The sequence below is a fragment of the Schistocerca serialis genome, chromosome 9 (genome assembly GCF_023864345.2).
Source record: "Schistocerca serialis cubense isolate TAMUIC-IGC-003099 chromosome 9, iqSchSeri2.2, whole genome shotgun sequence".
In the NCBI taxonomy this organism is placed as follows: domain Eukaryota; kingdom Metazoa; phylum Arthropoda; class Insecta; order Orthoptera; family Acrididae; genus Schistocerca; species Schistocerca serialis.
In genome coordinates, this window is record NC_064646.1 from 347,902,128 (window position 1) to 347,921,589 (window position 19,462).

Here is a 19,462-nt window from a genome sequence, read left to right on the forward strand (position 1 = left end):
CGAGGTGCACTCAGCCCCGTGGCGCCGCCTGGGCTACGTGACCGAGTAGCAGCTGTTCAACGTCGCGAAAACTGACAACGGCCGGGAAAGCGGTGTACTGACGCCACGCTTCCCCATACTACATCCAATGACGCCACTGGCGGAGGATGACCGGGCGGTCGGTCGATACCGATGTGACCGAAGGGTCTGCGGACAGACCAGCTTCTGTGTCATGTCTTGTTTTTAAGTTCTGACAAGTGCTAAAGGCTCACGATCGAACTTACAATATTGGGTTTTACCAATTATTAATTTTCTAGTCAAAATGCGACGACGACGTCATCTACAAAATTTAATGTGAGTAGGAGAAGTTAATTTCACTTTTTGATTGAGATTTCTCGAATACATTACTTTGCAACGTCACATGAACACTTGCAGGCACGCACATTACTACTAGCCAATGAGGCCTACCCATAAACAATAAATAAATATTGTCATCTAATACTGTTCCGTGTTTGACAGAAATTTTTGATTGACAGGAAATGAGTTAAGATGGCGGACACCAACTCTGTTTCCATAGGGAACCGTCGTGCACAGCGGCTTTATATTATTATAAGGTAGAACAGAAAAACAGCAATCCGTTGAAATCCCATTGGTTTATTATTATTATTCTTTCATATCCAGCTTTCAGCTACAAATAGCCATTTTCAGCGCAAATATGGAATAATAATAATAATAATAATAATAAAATGGTTCAAATGGCTCTGGGACTTAACTTCTGAGGCCATCAGTCCCCTAGAACTTAGAACTACTTAAACCTAACTAACCTAAGGACATCACACACATCCATGCCCGAGGCAGGATTCGAACCTGCGACCGTATCGGTCGCGCGGTTCCAGACTTTAGCGCCTAGAACCGCTTGGCCACCCCGGCCGGATAAAAAAACACTGGGACTGCGACTGATTGCTGTATTCTTATCTGTGTCTATAAGCCCGCAGATGTCATTTATGTTGAAGTTCCCCGGGAATATTTAGTGCAAAAATAGCTTTGAATGTGTTTAATGTAACGAACGGATTTCCAAAAACAGTGAAACATGATTTTTTTTTGTTTCTAACAAAGTCAAATACCAGTTCTCAAGGATGTAGCTGTAAAAATATTTTATTAATTCTTTAATAATAATTGATATTAAAAAACTTCCGCCAACGGCCTTGCCGCAGTGGTAGCACCGGTTCCCGTCAGATCACCGAAGTTAAGCGCTGTCGGGCTAGTCTAGCTCTTGGATGGGTGACCATCCGGTCTACCGAGCGCTGTTGGCAAACAGTGTGCACTCAGGCCTTGTAAGGCAAACGGAGGAGCTACTTCATTGAGAAGTAGCGGCTCCGGTCTCGGAAACTGACATACGGCCGGGAGAGCGGTGTGCTGACCACATGCCCCTCCATATCCGCATCCAGTGACGCCTGTGGTCTGAGGATGACACGGAGGCCGGTCGGTACCATTTGGCCTTCATGGCCTGTTCGGGAGGAGTTGAGTCTTTTTTCTTAAAAAAAAAAAAAAACTTCCTCAGTATTTCACCCCCATAGGATCTAGTTTTCCAATTTTCGTAGGCGTAGCTTCAAAATTGCTTTAATAACGACATATTTTTAAAGAACCTTTCAGCCGCTATTTCACCCCCTTAGGCGTAGATTTTTGAAAAACCCCTTCTTAAACGACGCCTACAGTATAAAACCAACCCCCTTTGCAAATTTCAAGTTTCTCTCCGTAGTGATTTGGAGTCGGTGATGATGGGTCAGTGAATGTGTCACTCAGTTGCCACACTGTCTTTTATACATAGAGATTATAAAATAACGCTTTCTTTGCCCCACTGTGGGGATGTGTTCCAGCCCGAGCTGCCTGGAGTGGCAGCGCTTGCGACGAGACCCCCGTCTGTAAGCGTGGCCAACGATAAACACAGGCCTAAACACACGTCTGCAAGACGTCTGCGGTGTGGTGTTAACAGTCGGCCGACACCGAGGAAATTAGAATCTCTCTTGTACTCAACAAAGGTAGAGCTAACTGCCCTTATTTTAACCTTCTTGGCCGACAGAAACTCTTGCTTTGTTGAAGATTTCGTCAAACTTCTTTGACCAATCTACTTTATTTAAACTATTACATGGCCGTACAATTTATCGACGTAGTTGCTTGGGAATGGATGCTGAACAGCTCTGTTTATGTTGGTGGCAAGTGCACAGCTTGAAAAGAAAGAGAAATGGGAACTATGGTGGGTGGACAGCGAGAGGAGAAGCTTGAAGTGTTCACCAGAAGGAGCTACCGTGTGAGAACATAAAGAACAACTAAAATTATTTGAGAACAGGCGAACGAACATTTCAGTCTGCCCTGGTGCGACTGGTCCGTCATACTTGCATAAACGAAACTCATTTAAGAAATGCCATTTCGTAATATCATTCATTATAATCGATGTTGCAACCGTTTTATTCACAATTTAAATAATGAAACACTGCACTAGTTACATAATATTTCGCCGCGCGGGATTAGCCGAGCGGTCTAGGGCGCTGCTGTAATGGACTGTGCGGCTGGTCCCGGCGGAGGTTCGAATCCTCCCTCGGGTATGGGTGTGTGTGTTTGTCCTTAGGATAATTTAGGTTAAGTAGTGTGTAAGCTTAGGGACTGATGACCTTAGCCGTTAAGTCGCATAAGATTTCACACACATTTGAACATTTGAACATAATATTTCATGCTTAATATCACGTTTTTCGAGAATTTATTCTGACTACAAAAAGAAATGTTCACATAGGTATTTTATAACGTGTTTGTATGTGTGTTTGGAAAATTGGAGATTTGTGGTAAGTTCCTATGGAACCAAACTGCTGAGGTCATCGGTCCCTAGGCTTACACACTACTTAATCTAACTGAAACTAACCTATGCTAAGGATAACACAACAACTGTCCGAGGGAGCACTCGAACCTCTGGGGGAGGGGGGGGGGGAGAGAGCCGCGCGAACCGTGGCAAGGCCCCTAAGACAACGCGGCTGCCCCGTGCAGCTGTATGTGTGTTGTTCTGCCTATCTTGCCCTGCAGTTAAGTTATTATTGTTAACTGATGTCGGACACATTTATTTTGGGTAATTTTCCGAAACGTCAAATAAAATACCTATGTACGTCTTTGTACTTGATCCTGAGAATAAATTCTCATTAAGCGTTGTGCATATCGTCAAAAATACGTAATTAGTGCAGTATTTCATGCTTTAAATGATGAATGCTGTTTCTGCTAAAGATGGCATCGTGGCTAATTTAAGATTTGTAGCAACAGCGAAAGCTATTCCAGCTTTCAATATATAACTCGACTCTCACAATGTGCTATTTAACGTATTATTCCAGAAACATGCAAACCAATATATAAATCACGCAACGACGCAACTATGAAGGTTGTGTTAGGTTATTTGGAGTACAGATCAACATATTTCATTTATGTATACTTTGAACACATTGAGCTTTTCACACCTCCATCTCCTTCCGTATCCTTCTTCTTACATTTACGGTGGAGCAACTGCGAATGCAGCTGATTGCTGCAACTATTTCTTTGTAACACGGCAACCGGTTGTTTCGGTTTTTGTACTCAGCGTTCTTTGTGGTATGAAAAATCTTGTATTTTTGATACTTTACGACGACCACTGTGGTGATAGCCACGCTACAAATGGGTCAAATGGCTCTGAGCACTATGGGACTTAACATCTGTAGTCATCAGTCCCCTAGAACTTAGAACTACTTAAACCTAACTAACCTAAGGACATCACACACACCCATGCCCGAGGCAGTATTCGAACCTGCGACCGTAACGGTCACGCGGTTCCAGACTGAAGCGCCTAGAACCGCACGGCCACACCGGCCGGCGCCACTCTACAAAAATGCTTCGTCATTTTATAGCTTAAATGCACTAAAGGAAGCGCTGTGACACGTAAACGATGGCCTCATGCTAAATTTGGTCAAAGATCGTTGCTAGAAGCTTCCCTACTACACTGTCAATGATATGATCAAAGGGCTTTGATACAGACACAAAAATGTCCGTGGGTTTCGGTAAGTATATATCGTTGGCCACGAACACTACACTGCTGACGTCACACAGCCGAGCGCTCAGGCCTGTATTTATCGTAGGCCACGGTCCGTAAGGCTGTGACGTCATAAGCGAAACAGGGCTCCCGATTGGTCAGCGCAGATGACATTCTGGAGCAGTCGCGCGAGCCTGCTAGTAAACGCACACCGAGTATACTCCGTGTGAAACTGACTTCAAGGTTGACGAGCGAAACAAGAGCGTAGCAAAGAAAGGAGGCCGGGTGGAGGAAGAGCGTTCCCTGCGAGACCGTCGGCGGCTCGGAAGTCTGTGGTGTGCGGCAGGAGATTGAGGGGAACAGTTCGGGCCGGGCAATTACGCGTGACCCTGGCTGGCTGGCTGGCTGACTGCCTGCCTGCGCGGCACACTGCAGCTCAGCGATTGGAGGGAAGCAGCGCCCCGGGGCATTCCGTGGCCTACTTTCCGGCGGTTCACGGCCCCGTCTGGTCGTTACTATCGACACGACCAGCGCCACCTGCCCCGCACCACCACGACCGCCGGAGATGGCGCCGAGCGGACATACCGAATGTCAGGAGGCATCTGCGAGCAGGTAAGTGAATGCCTAGCGCAGCCAAGATGTGCTGTCATAGATGTGGCGGAGGAAAATACAGTAACCTTTAAGGCCCTCGTAAATAATCAAATTTGTTTGTCAAATACGGTCTTATCTAGCCACGGTTTTGTCAAACAAGCCCGTAAAACGTAAACTCCGTCCACAGGCCCTGACGAGCCCAGCGGTGCCGATCGGCCGCCATGTCATCCTCAGCCAAGAGGCGTCACCAGATGCAGATATGGAGGGGCATGTGGTCAGCACACCGCTCTCACGCCCATATCTACACTACTGGCCATTAAAATTGCTACTCCACGAAGATGACGTGCTGCAGACGCGAAATTTAACAGACAGGAAGAAGATGCTGTGATATGCAAATGATTTGCTTTTCAGAGCATTCACACAAGATTGGCGCCGGTGGCGACACCTACAACGTGTTGACATGAGGAAAGTTTCAAACCGATTTCTCATACGCAAACAGCGGTTCACCGGCGTTGTCTGGTGAAACGTTGTTGTGGTGCCTCGTGTAAGGAGGAGAAATGCGTACCACCACGTTTCTGACTTTGATAAAGGACGGATTGTAGCCTATCGCGATTGCGGTTTATCGTATCGCGACATTGCGACATTGGTCGAGATCCAATGACTGTTAGCAGAATATGGAATCGGTGGGTTCAGGAGGGTAATACGAAACGCCGTGCTGGATCCCAACGGCCTCGTATCACTAGCAGTCGAGATGACAGGCATCTTATCCGCAAGGGTGTAACGGATCGTGCAGCCACGTCTCGACCCCAGAGTGAACAGATGGGGACGTTTGCAAGAACAGTTCGACGACGTTTGCAGCAGCATGGACTATCAGCTCGGAGACCATGGCTGCGGTTACCCTTCACGCTGCATCACAGACAGGAGCGCCCGCGATGGCGTACTCAACGACGAACCTGGGTGCACGAATGGCAAAACGTCATTTTTTCAGATAAATCCAGGTTCTGTTTACAGCATCATGATGGTCCCATCCGTGTTTGGCGACATCGCGGTGAACGCACACTGGAAGCGTGTATTCGTCCTCGCCATACTGGCGTATCACCCGGCGTGATGGTATGGAGTGCCATTGGTTACACGCCTCGGTCACCTCTTGTTTGCTTTGAACGGTGGACGTTACATTTCAGATGTGTTACGATCCGTGACTCTACCCTTCATTCGATCCCTGCGAAACCCTACATTTCAGCAGGATAATGCACGACCGCATCTTGCAGGTCCTGTACGGGCCATTCTGGATACAGAAAATGTTCGACTGCTGCCCTGGCTAGTACATTCTCCAGATCTCTCACCAATTGAAAACGTCTGGTCAATGGTGGCCGAGCAACTGGCTCGTCACAATGCGCCAGTCACTACTCTTGATAAACTGTGGTATCGTGTTGCAGCTGCATGGGCAGCTGTACCTGTACACGCCACCTAAGCTCTGTTTTACTCAATGCCCAGGCGTATTAAAGCCAGAGGTGGTTGTTCTGGGTGCTGATTTCTCAGCATCTATGCACCTAAATTGCGTGAAAATGTAATCACATGTCCTAGTATAATATATTTGTCCAATGAATACCCGTTTATCATCTGCATTTCTTCTTGTTGTAGCAATTTTAATGGCCAGTAGTGTAAGTTTCTGAGACCGGAGGCGCTACTTCTCAATCAAGTAGCTCCTCCGTTTGCCTCACAAGGGCTGAGTACATCCCGCTTGCTAACAGCGGTCGGTAGACCGGATGGTCAGCCATCTAAGCGCTAGCCCAGCCCGACAGCGCTTAACTTCGGTGATCTGACGGGAACCGGCTTTACCACTGTGGCAAGGCCGTTGGCAAACAAGCCCATACGCGTACCTTCATCTACATGATTACTGTGCAACTGAAAGTTAAGTGTCTGGCAGAGGGTTCCTCGAGCCACCTTCAAGCTATTACTCTGTCGTTCTACTCTCAATCGAGGTGCTGGAAAAACGAACATTCTGTGAAAGCTCTTACTTTATTATGATGATCATTTCTCCCTACACAGGGAGAAATCATACTTTTTTCGCACTCTGAGGACAAAGTTGGTGACTGAAATTTCACGAGAAGAGCATGCCGCAACGAATACGACTTGCTTTAATAACTGTCCCCCGAATTCACGTATCATGTCCGAGGCTTCTGCCTCCCCAATTTCGCGATAATCAGTACGAGCTGCTCTTCTAAACTTTTTCCATGTCTTCCGTCAACCCTACCTGATGTGGATACCACAGCGTACAGCAATACACCGTAAGAGGGTGGACAACCGTGGTGTACACAGTCTTTAGTAGACCTGTTGCACTTTCTGTTCTGCAAATAAATCGCAGTTTGGGTTTGCTTTCCACTCAACATTATGTATGTGACTTTTCCAATTTAAGTTATTCGTTATTGTAATCCCAAAAAATTTACTTGAACTTACAGCCTTTAGATTTGTTTGCTTTATCGTGTAACTGAAATTTAGCAGATTTCTTTTAGTAAAATGGTTCAAATGGCTCTGAGCACAATGGGACTCAACATCTTAGGTCATAAGTCCCCTAGAACTTAGAATTACTTAAACCTAACTAACCTAAGGACATCACACACACCCATGCCCGAGGCAGGATTCGAACCTGCGACCGTAGCGGTCCCGTTTCTTTTAGTACTCACACTTTAATACTTCACACTTTTCATTATTTACAGTCAACTGCCACGTTTCTCTTCGTACAGATATCTTCTATAAACCACATTGCAATTAGTTTTGATCATCTGATGACTACCATGAATCCTGCAGGGCTGTCCATAAATCAGTGAGAGTACCAGGCGGTGGAGATGTCTTCTGAACAGCACGTTGCAAGGGTGTACCGTATGCTCAGTAATGTCCATGTCTGGGGAGTTTAGTAGCCAGCGGAATTGTTTAAACTCAGAAGAGTGTTACTGGAGCCACTCTGTTGCAATTCTGGACATGTGGGGCGTCGCACTGTCCTGCTGCAATTCCCCAAGTCCGTCGGAATGCACAATGGATATGAATTAATACAGGTGGTCAGACAGGATGCTTACGTACGTGTCACCTGTCAGAGTCATATCCAGACGTATCAAGGGTCTCACAGCACTCCAACTGCTCACGATAAACGCCATTACAGAGCCTCTACGAATTTGAACAGTCCATGGATTCGTGTTGTTGTCTCCACACCAGTACACGTCCATCTACTCGATACAATTTGAAGCAAGACTCGTCTGACCAGGCAACACGTTTCCAGTCATCAACAGTCCAATGTCGGTGTTGACGGGCCCAGGCGAGGCGTAAAGCTTTGTGTCGTGCAGTCATCAAGGGTACTTGAGTGGGCCTTCGGCTCCGAAAGCCCATATCGACGATGTTTCTTTGAATGGTTCGCACGCTGACACTTGTTGATGGCCCAGCACTGAAATCTGCAGCAGTTTGCGAAAGGGTTGCACTTCTGTCACGTTGAACGATTCTCTTCAGTCGTCGTCGGTCCTGTTGTTTCAGAACCTTTTTCCGGCCGCAGCGATGTCGGAGATTCGATGTTTTACCGGATTCTCGATATTCACGGTACACTCGTGAAATGGTCGCAGCGGAAAATCCCCACTTCATCGCTACCTCGGAGATGCTGTGTCCCAACGCTCGTGCACCGACTGTAACACCACGCTCAAATTAACTTACGCCTTGATAACCCTCCCATTGAAGCAGCACTAACCAATCTAACAACTGCGCTACACACTTGTCTTATATAAGCGTTACCGACCGCTGCGCCGTATTCTGCCTGTATACATATCTCTATATTTAAGTGCGCTTGCATAAACCAGTTTCTTTGGCGCTTCAGTGTATTTGTGACACAGAAAATTTCTTGTAGCATTCACATGCGAGAAACGATTTGTAGCTACAGTCTGGAACCGCGTGACCGCCACGGGTGCAGGTTCGAATCCTGCCTCGGGCATGGATGTGTGTGATGTCCTTAGGTTGGTTAGGTTTAAGTAGTTCTAAGTTCTAGGGGACTGATGACCTTAGAAGTTAAGTCCCATAGTGCTCAGAGCCATTTGAGCCAAACTGTTTGTAAGGAACGCGTGTGAAACTTGGTCGCTGGTTATATAAAGATAACACATTGAAAAGAACAAATGCAAATGTTTAGATTCTACTGACTTAAGCTGGAAAGGGACGGGCATATTCGAACGCGCAGATTTTTTTTTCCTTTTTTCAAAAAAAAGGATAGCTCCTGAGAAAAAAGTCTGACAAAATATTTTTTCCAATATTCACTTATGAAATATTAATGGCGGCGGTGCACATTCACAGGCCAAATTATCATATTTAGCCGGGGCGATTTTTACAGCCCCGTAAATCAGGGGAGCGACTTATCGCCGGCGCTATCTGCTACTGCTGAATTCTCCGCGGCGCGGTTGGCCGGCGCGGCGGCCGCATGCAACGCCAACTTCTGAGCCGGCGAGAGGGCGCCACACAGACCACACCGCTGAGTCCGCGCCTACGTGCGCCGACTCCTCAACTTCCCGGGCCGTTATTCGGCTCAAATCTCACCTAGAAGTCCGCTGCGAGGCTTATGAGCTTGAGAATGTGAGTTATCTAAACGGACACGAAATAAATTTCTTCAAATTACATGGCCTTATAAAGAAACTGCACTGCCGCAGTCAGTTTATCAGGGCGAACTTCTAGATGCTACGTGTACAGAAAGTATCTCATTCGTGGTGTATATCGTGCGATATACACTGGCGAAGCACGAGTGTAAAGACATTAACAGGCTTTCTGCAGCTATCCCTTCTTGTCTCCTTATATCACGCACGACCCGTTTCCCTCGCCGCCCCCCTCCCCACCCCCACCCCCACCCCACACCACCACCACCACCACCACCACCACCACCACCGATGCACACTTTGTAGCCGGCCGAAGTGGCCGTGCGGTTCTAGGCGCTACAATCTGGAACCGCGCGACGACTACGGTCGCAGGTTCGAATCCTGCTTCGGGCATGGATGTGTGTGATGTCCTTAGGTTAGTTAGGTTTAAGTAGTTTTAAGTTCTAGGGGACTGATGACCACAGCAGTTAAGTCCCATAGTGCTCAGTGCCATTCGAACCACACTTTGTACATTCCACATGCTCTTCATATCAATGAAAACGTCTGCATAAGAGGTTACATATCTTTGAACAAACCTTTGAAACCTGTTACACAGAGTCCAAAATGTTGACTCGCTCCAAATCCTCTTCAGCCCATCGAAACACACCAATATAACTGCTTAGCTTTCTTTACCTAACCTCTCTGTACCTGCAAGAAAACATATTTGGCTACTCCACATTCTCTTCAACCCACTGAAATGGACCCACATACTTTCTTGCGTGATCTCTCTCCGCCTTTAGCACAAACTCCTCCTCGGGTTAGAAAAAATATATGGAAACGCATGATTGATCATAAATGCAGATGCTAACCAAGTCTGCAGTTTGCTATGCTGTATTTGACCACCAACGACACGTGTGCAATGTCTTCAATACGTTGCAAGCGTCACTCGTGGTTAGAATAGCGTTCTGTGTAATTGTTAGTGCTTTATGTCGGAACTAAGTGAATTCGAAAGTGGGAAAATTCTCGGCGCTCTTAGGGCGGGTGGTTCCGTAATCAAAGCAGCCGAACTGCTTGATGTTTCAAAGAGGTACCGTGCCGAACATTTGCATCGCATACAGCAGAATCGTATGATCAGGATCCGCTAAGCCACAAATCAGACGAAAGTGTGTGCTGAGTGATATTGACGGACGGTCACTGAAGAGGATTGTGACGAAAAATAAGAGGACGACAACTGCGAGAGTCAGTGGAGAACCGAATGTCGCACTACCGAACGCTGTCAGCAGCAAAACTACCCGAAGATAGGACCATAAGCAGGATAGCAGGGCAAGCTGGTATTCCAAAACCATCTTACCAAAGATGGAAATGTTCGTAATACGAAAGCGTGGTGGGCAGTGCGTAAGGCCTGGATAATGGAGCAGTTGAGGAAATCATTTGGTCGGATGAGTCTTGTTTCACACTGTTTCCAACTACAGGCCGAGTTTACGTCTGGTGAACTCCGTCCCAAAACCTACGATGGAGACTTGTTGCTGCCAAGAGTGGAACATGGCGGTGGTTCGGTGATAATTTTGGCAGCCATATTGTGATATTCCATGGGCCCAATGACTACTCTGCAAGGTCACATTATTATGTGACTATTTTGCCAGATCTGGTCCATCCACTAAAGAATGTTTGTTTCCCAATGGTGATGCTGTGTCCCAACACAACAGGGTCCCTCTTCACAAAGCTCACGTCGTCCAGGACTGGTTTTTTTGAGCACAAGGATGAACTGTCGAATCTACCGTGGCCACCACAATCACCAGATCTCTATAGTATTGAGATTTTATGGTCTACTTTGGAGAAAAGGCTACGTGATCGCTATCCACTTCCCTCCGTTACCTAACTTGCAATTATTTTGCAGAAAGAATGGTATAGAATTCCCTTGAAAAGTATACAGGACATGTATTCATCTGTTCCGGAACAACTAGAAACTATTGTGAATGCCAACGGGTTTCTATAGGGTTTCCACATTTTTTCATCCCCTGTAACTGCTCATGTTTCTTTGTCTAACCTCACCCCACATGTAACGCAAGACGCGACATCCTCGGTCACGTCAAATTCTGCTCAACGCAATGAAATGTATCCGCATAACTGCTTACCTATATTTACTCACTCAGTCTGTAATGCAACATCCTAGCCGGCCGTTGTGGCCGAGCGGTTCTAGGCGCGTCAGTCCGGAACCGCGCTGCCGCTACGGTCGCAGGTTCGAATCCTGCCTCGGGCATGGATGCGTGTGATGTCCTTAGGTTAGTTAGGTTTACGTAGTCCTAGGTCTATGGGACTGATGACCTCAGATATTAAGTCCCATAGTGCTCAGAGCCATTTGAACCATTTGAGCAACATCCAAGAGCTTCGCATATTGCATGCCCTCTTCCATCATGTGCCGTGAATTTTTTTTTTTTTTTCGTCGGGACTGTATTCCTGCCTGTCCTGCTTGGTCGCACCAGTGCAGGTTAGGTAAACTAGTCTCGCCAGAGGACGCGGGTGGCGACATGTTCAGAAAGGAACAACGCCAGTTTCATGCTTGGTCTGGGAACGTGACAGCGAGTCGGGGTATATGGTGGAAGCGGCGAGGTAGGCTTGAACCTGCGCCAGATGTCGCTATTAGCAGCTGCAGACAGGTTTTCGGGTGCAAGCGGGTCTTGTATGGCCGACTGACCACAATTATTTTGCATCGGCATGGCTGGCCCAAGGAATCGCTCCAGAGTCAGAGCGGGTAGAAGATAGTTAATGGCCAACGAGAAAGCAGACCCTGGAAAATAGAGTGCGGTGGAGCCGCGAGTAGCGTGGAAACGGCAGCAGTGAACAGCAACTGTCACAGTGGACAAGTGGCCAGCTGTCACATGGACGTCTTCGAACTGGGGTAGCAGATGGTGTCTGCCTGCTGGCGCCCATAAGACGACGGCAGCTCTAGTGAGGAAGGAAATACGGAGGAAAATCTGAGTACGGAGGGACAAAGCAGAGCATAAAGTGACGTGTTCAAAAAGGTGCCGCATTTCTTGTAGTTAAGATTTGGTAGTTTCCAGATTTCGGCCGACTAGATTAGTGTACGGCGGTGTACGCCGGGGTAAGCGAAATAGGCGTGGTTTAACTTGGGTGTAATTAAGCACAGCGAGGCTACGAGGTATTTGATTTTGCCAACATTTTTTAAGAGTATTTGCAGGGCGGGGCCATTGTGTCATCGTGTGTCATTTTGACTTCAACTTGTAAAACGACAAGGCTGTTAAAAAATAACTGTGTATCAGTGATACCTAAGTTATCGTATTTTTGATTGTTTCCATTTTTCTTGTGGTTGGTAAAGTAATGGAGTGTTCTGTGGGCGTGTTGTCTTCTCGGGGTTTGTCTCAGATATGGTGAAGGTTCGCACTAGTGGACTGTAATTAATTATACGAAACCTCTCTATGTGTCCTGTTTTATTTTGGTGCTCCCTTGTTATTTACGAGCAGAAGGAAGTTGTCATCTTATGAAGCTACCCTCTTTCAGAGTCCTTGTGGGCACAAGCAATATTACTTTTATTTATCTGTCTGATTTGTGCATGTAATTTAGAGTCAGTTCTGAGGTGTACGCTCTAAGAAAACAAATAGCGATTCACCACGAAAGAATATGCAAATTGGTCACAAATAGATATTCAGGCAGATATTGACGGAAAAGGCAAAATTGTAAAAGTGACGGCCCACGGATGAATATATGAAGCTGCAGCGCCATTTCACAGAGCAGCCGGCTAGTATAGCAAACAGAGGACATCCCGATAACAGCGCCTGAAGTCCCTACAAATTTCATTCCGCGTACTCAGTTGGACAGTAATTATGCCTCACAGACAGGGGCGTGAAAGACATCTGCAGATGTCAGCGTTTGAGAGAGGATGTGCAGTTGGGCTCAGAGAAGTCGGCTGGAGTAATCGGCGAGTCGCTCGACATTCGAATACGAACGATGTCGATATTCGACGACGCTGGCAGGAATGGGTGAACAATGGCCAAACACGACGTCAAGAAGGAAGCGGTCGACCTAGAGAAGACAGGACGTAAGGAGTGAGGCACTCACAGCCCCGGATTCAGTATTATCATCGATCCTACGTGCAACTGGTGCATCAGTGACCACAGGGACCATTAATATCGACTCACAGGAAGAGGGGAGACTCGCAGCACCCCTGTCGTTGACCTCTGTACACCAACTACCCAATTTGCAGCGGTGTCGGGCACATTCGGCCTGTAATCGCATTGAACAGAGTAGAACTATCTTCAGTGATGAGTGCCGTTTCGAATTGAGTTGAGCCCAAACGACAAGCGAATAAGTGTGTGGAGAAGCCACATACAGCAATGCGATATCAATCTGACTGTCGCTCGCCATATAGCCTGAGAATCAGGAGTGATGGTCTGGGATGCCATTTCTTTTCGTAGCAGGACCCCTTTGGTTTGTCGTCGACGGCAGCACAGCGGTATGTCGACGATATTCTACTCTGTTTTGTTGTCCTTCATGGCAAGCTATTCTGGGCTTACATTTGAGCAAGATCGTGCCCGCCCGCACATGGTGAGAGTTTCTATGCTTGTCTTTGCGCTTGCCAAATCCAGCCTTGGCCAGCAGGGTTCCCGGCTCTCCCCCCAGATGAGAACGTTTGGAGCATTATCGGCAGGACCCTCCAACCAACTCGGGATCTGGACGATCTAATGCGCCAGTTGGACATAATTTGGAACGACATCCCTTAGGAGGGCATCCAACAATTCCATCAATCAATGGCAAGCCGAGGAGGTGATTGCATGAGCGCCATAGGTGGATCAACACGTTATTGACTTGCTCAACTTGTGAAGCTTTTTCTGTTAAGTAAATCCTTCAATTATCTGTCACATTGGTAATCATTTGCTTGTCTGTACATGTATTGTCGATTTCCGTCCCACTCGGACATTTCCTTCGGGATGTGTCGTTTTTTGCTATTAAAGTGTACTCTGGTTGACAATTTTTGAGATACTGGTGAGGCGAAATATTGTTTTCAGTTCTTGTTTCATCAGATTATTGAATTGTTCATTCGCAGCGGTTGAGGGCAAAGACTTCGGTATTCGCATATGCTCTACTGTTGTAATTTATTAAACAATAAATTACAGATTCATTGTAAGTTCACGCATGCACAACCTCCAGCCTAACGAACTCCGATCCAAATCTTGCGCCACAGCCTCCAAGAAACCCGTTCACAAAATAGCTTACCTATGATTACCTAAACTATCTCCATCTACTGAACTATATCCAACAGATATGGACGCATAGGATAGAACAGTAGGTTTCTGTATAGATCGCCGGTGGAGGATGATTGTACAAGGGATCCCATTTCATTCAATGTGAACGTCACCCATACGAGAACAGCTACATCGTCTGCCTAAATGGTGTCTTAGAGGGTTGCGGGATGTATCGCCCCACGTGGCTATCGACATAACCGTAACCTCCATTGGCGTGCAGCATCGTGCATTGTGACCCATGAGTTCAGGCGAGGTTTCCCGTACTCCGGGCATTCAACAGCGCAGCTGCTGCACTAATGATGATCGGACGTAGACATGAGGAGGATGTGAGTTGTGTACTACATAGCGAGAAGGTCGCCGTGAAAGATATGGCTGCTCGCCAGTTGGTGTCTTCAACCTTTCAATTGGATTTTGCCCAGTGTAGTTAACACGTATGGCAGCAGTCTTCCATGAAACGGAAAGCTCACGATATCTTTGACAAGTAGCACTTGATATACCCAATGCCTCCTCGACCTCGCACGATTTCAGTTTAACATCTCGGCAACGACGAAGATATTATATAAACAGTACAAACATGAACAGGATAAGCATGAGGAATGAAATCAGACGTATTTCTTTCAACGGAGCTATCGCGGGTTTGGCCTGAATCTACATATAGAAAACAGAGAGAACCTTAACCCGGCTGGTGAAATAGGCATTTGGACACTTGTTCTCCGGACTGCAAATCCAGTGCGCATTACTCAGAAGGAAGGCGCGATCACATACCCTGACACATCGCAACTTGCCTAAGCTCGTTCAAATGAAATACAGACGGCCAGTCTGATATCATGCAACTAGAGTCAATTTTCTGTTCCTTGGCCGGCCGCGGTGGCCGTGCGGTTCTAGGCGCTCCAGTCCGGAGCCGCGCTGCTGCTACGGTCGCAGGTTCGAATCCTGCCTCGGGCATGGGTGTGTGTGATGTCCTTAGGTTAGTTAGGTTTAAGTAGTTCTAAGTTCTAGGGAACTGATGACCACAGCAGTTGAGTCCCATAGTGCTCAGAGCCATTTGAACCATTTTTTCTGTTCCTTGTGAAGAATGTCGACATTTTGCCTGCCCCTATCACGTTTTTTATTTTATTTTTTTCTCCAACGTAACGTGACCTAACTTATGTTTGCTAATACTTTGTACAGATGAAACCTTTTAAATTATAAATCCTCTATAACTGTTGAGTGATTCTTCATTCCAGCTCAAACAGGGCTACTCCCAGTGAAGCACCGACGTTCAAGTCAACCTGCAGGGCGCCTCGATTTTACGATGTGCAAAGGACTGCTGACGAAAAGCAGGTGATCACTGTATGTAACTTAAGGGAGTATTGCGTTACATGTATTTTAATACTAATATTTTCACAAAACATGCTAGATGCGATAAACGTTCTTTCTCTATCTGCCACCCTCTCTCCTTAACCTTCCCCCCCCGCAACTTTCATCTCTGTCCACTACCTGTTAGGCACCTGTGAAACACACTATTAATCCTCTCTAAAGCATTATCCGCTTCGTTTGTGTACAGTCGCTTGTTTAGTTGTTATATGACGGGAGAGGTGCTTACAGATATTTAGCACAATGTAATTTAGCTGTAATGCCGCGGGAAAAAAGGGAGCGGCAAGAGGAACGTTATGAGGGAAGAAAAAAAATCTTTATTGCCCATGTTAATGTTGGAGCAACCTGATACGAGAAATTCAACAGTACTTTTTTTCATGCGTGCCTGTACGGCAGGGGAGGGAGGGGTGTAGAGGGTAGGGGGGGAGGTGGGGGTAGGGAGAGAGAGAGAGAGAGAGAGAGAGAGAGAGAGAGAGAGAGAGAGAGAGAGGATGTTCATATTTTAGCAAGAGTAGTTTATACGAAAGGTTCGCCGCAAGACAAAGCTCACCGGACGAAATGTTCGTTACTCCTTTTAGAGCACATTTGTCACTCCGGAGTCCTGCAGATGATGCAGAAACAGGTGGTAACGTGACCTCTTTCCGCTGACATGGCTCACAGCAGTGAAGTAGTGTGTTACATTCCAGTCCGTTGTATGCCATTACCACAGTAGGACTGGTCGATTTGGGGACATGACAGAATATAAGAAAGAAGCTATGTTGTGCATTTTCAACTTCTCGCGGCGTAATGAATAATCCATTAAATTTCGGGCATGCAGCCGCGCAAATAAAATTTCTTCTACTGATATTTCGGCCGTGTATCGTCCGGCCATCTTCAGTCTTGGAACTCGCTCTGAAGATGGCCGGACGATACACGGCCGAAATATCAGTAGAAGAAATTTTATTTGCGCGGCTGCATGCCCGAAATTTAATGGATTAAGAAGCTATGTTGTTTGGACGTGCTACCCGTCACCACAACGTCAAAGAAGCTTTATTCATCGTAAACGAGGTAAACAAACAGTGAGAGTGATGTTGATTTCTGCAGAAAGAAGGGGAGACAGTACCTATAATTACGTACAAGAAATTACTTAAGATAATCATTTACTGTTCCTTCTCAGTTGCATATTTTTTATTAGAATACATGTTTGGATCACTCTGGGTGATCTTCGAATTTAAGTTTACTACTGGCAAAAAAAAATTAAATAAATAAATAAAAAAATTAAACCACCTGAAAAAACGAAGTAGAGTTTGCTCCGATGACGGCGTATGCCACCTTAGATGTAATGATAATGGTTTAAACGTCTTCCGCTAACAGAGAGCGTAGAGGCCTAGCTACCAGAGCGTAAGCTTTGTCCACTCTTTACTAGCTAATGCTCAAAGCCAAAAGGTGCAAACGTGTGAAGCAAGCAGGCAACCATGCCACGGGGTCGCACTCGTGCATCTTACAGCAACTGAGTTTAAAAAGGGGTCAAAGTGTGAAATTCCTGGTGGAGGAATGGTAATTTCAGAGTATTGGTACACAAGTTGGACAGGTTGCGTCAGTTGTGGAACGACACTGGCATCAGTGGTCACGTGGACATTCTCACACCCGTAGACGAGGTTCTGGACGTGCACACAGCACAGCCGCTCTCCAGGATCTTCGAGCTGTCTGCCAGTCAAGCCACAACAGTGACGTGCAGGACTCGACTGGTACCGTCAGAGGATCACTTGGAACGTGGAATGGGGCAACGTGGTCTTCAGCGAAGAAAGCAGATTACGCCGGCATGGAAGTGATGATTGCTCCTACGACAAAGACCTGGCGAGCGCTGTCTCGCAGAGTGTATACATCCACGCTTTGTCCGCCCCATAGCTGAGTGGTCAGCGTGACGGATTGCCGTCCTACAGTCCCAGGTTCGATTCCCGGCTGGGTAGGAGATTGTCTCCGCTCAGGGACTGGGTGCTGTGTTGTCTTCATCATCATTTCATATCCCCATTCGGCGCACATGTCGTCCAATGTGGCGTCGAATGTAATAAGACCTGCACCAGCCGGCCGGTGCGCCCGAACGGTTCTAGGCGCTACAGTCTGGAACCGCGCGACCGCTACGGTCGCAGGTTCGAATCCTGCCTCTGGCATGGATGTGTGTGATGTCCTTAGGTTAGTTAGGTTCAAGTAGTTCTAAGTTCTAGGGGACTGATGACCTCAGAAGTTAAGTTCCATAGTGCTCAGAGCCATTTGAACCATTTTTTGAACCTGCACCAAGGCGGCCGGACCTGCGCCGCCAGGGGCCTACCTGCCAATGACGCCAAACGCCCATTTCCATACCCCACGCTCTATGGTCAGGGGTGCGATGAGCTACAGCAGTCCTTTACCTTTGGTGTTTTCGAGGAGACGCTAACCAGGTTCAGTACTTGAAAAATGTTGTTAGACTCGTTCTTTTGCAGTTTTTGAAAGTGATATGTTATTCCAACAGGATAATGCTCGTCCACACGCTACCCGTGAGACTCAACGTGCTCTACAAAATATACATTAACTTCCTTGGCCAGCACGATCTCCGGACTGGTCTCCAATCGAACAAGCATGGTATATGGTGCGATGAGAAGTGACTCGTGCCACTCGTGAGCTAACAAGTCTTACAGAACTACGTGAACAGATCGAGCAGGCGTGGCATAACGTATCACGGGACAGTATTCGCCGTGTGTACGATCGACTGGATGCCAGAGTCAGCACCTGAATTTCCACCGGTGGAGGCGACACCGCGTACTAATACGGGTGTTTCAGTATGGGTCGATTCCTGGTACCTCAGAAGCGCTTGTGCCATTGATCTGATTTGATGTACTCCATATGCCCTGCTACAACAATAAATCTTGAGTGAATTGGAAACTTCTCAAAGGGTGAACTAATTTTTTTCCGGCAGTGTAGATGCGTAAGCAATCCGCCTTGACACTCGGAACCACGTATCAGAGTACTCTTATATGTAGTTCTGATTAGACAAGTTGCTGATACAACTTCTGGGATCTGAAGATGATCCAGACTGATCGAAACACGTAACCTAATTAAATTGCGCTACTGAGAAGGAACAAAATTTTGATATAACTTAAATGTCAATGCAGTTGCTGAGTCTCTGAAGACGATTACGTCAGCTATAATAAAAGTTACTGTTCTCTCATATCAACAAGATTTATATTTTCTGATTTCAGATAGCGGTAAAACAGCAAAAAAACGAGATCAAGGCAAGAGAGGCAGAACAATACACACGAACACATCACACAAAACTACCAGCAATACTTGATAATTGGGATAAAATCCTGAAACGCGTTGTGCTATGCATGAGTAAAAAATGTAACTGGTGTAGTGTCTTATTAACAAATCATCAACGAAAGTTGCTTGAGTTATTGATGTATCAACACGAACTGTCCAGTGCGTCTACAAGGAACGGTGTACCATGCACAGCCATATTACCTGGCGCAAGGGCGGCTGTTGTAACAAGATTCTAACCGACAGGGGCCGGTGAGTAGCTTCACTAATTGTCAGTGTGACTAGTGCCTCCCGTCGAGTAGGCCGTTCGCGGGTGCAAGTCTTTTGATTGGACGCCACTTCAGCGCCTTGCGCGTCGATGGGGATGA

General features: G+C 46.7%; 1 protein-coding gene and 1 pseudogene across 1 annotated transcript in view; one reads left to right on the plus strand and one right to left on the minus strand.

Annotated features, from left to right (window-relative positions):
• The window catches only part of LOC126419875 (ankyrin repeat domain-containing protein 50), a 513,285-nt gene that overhangs the window by 459,722 nt on the left and 34,101 nt on the right, over positions 1–19,462 (minus strand). The gene's annotated exons all lie outside the window — the stretch shown is intronic.
• On the plus strand, positions 1,175–1,292 carry LOC126420307 (5S ribosomal RNA; annotated as a pseudogene).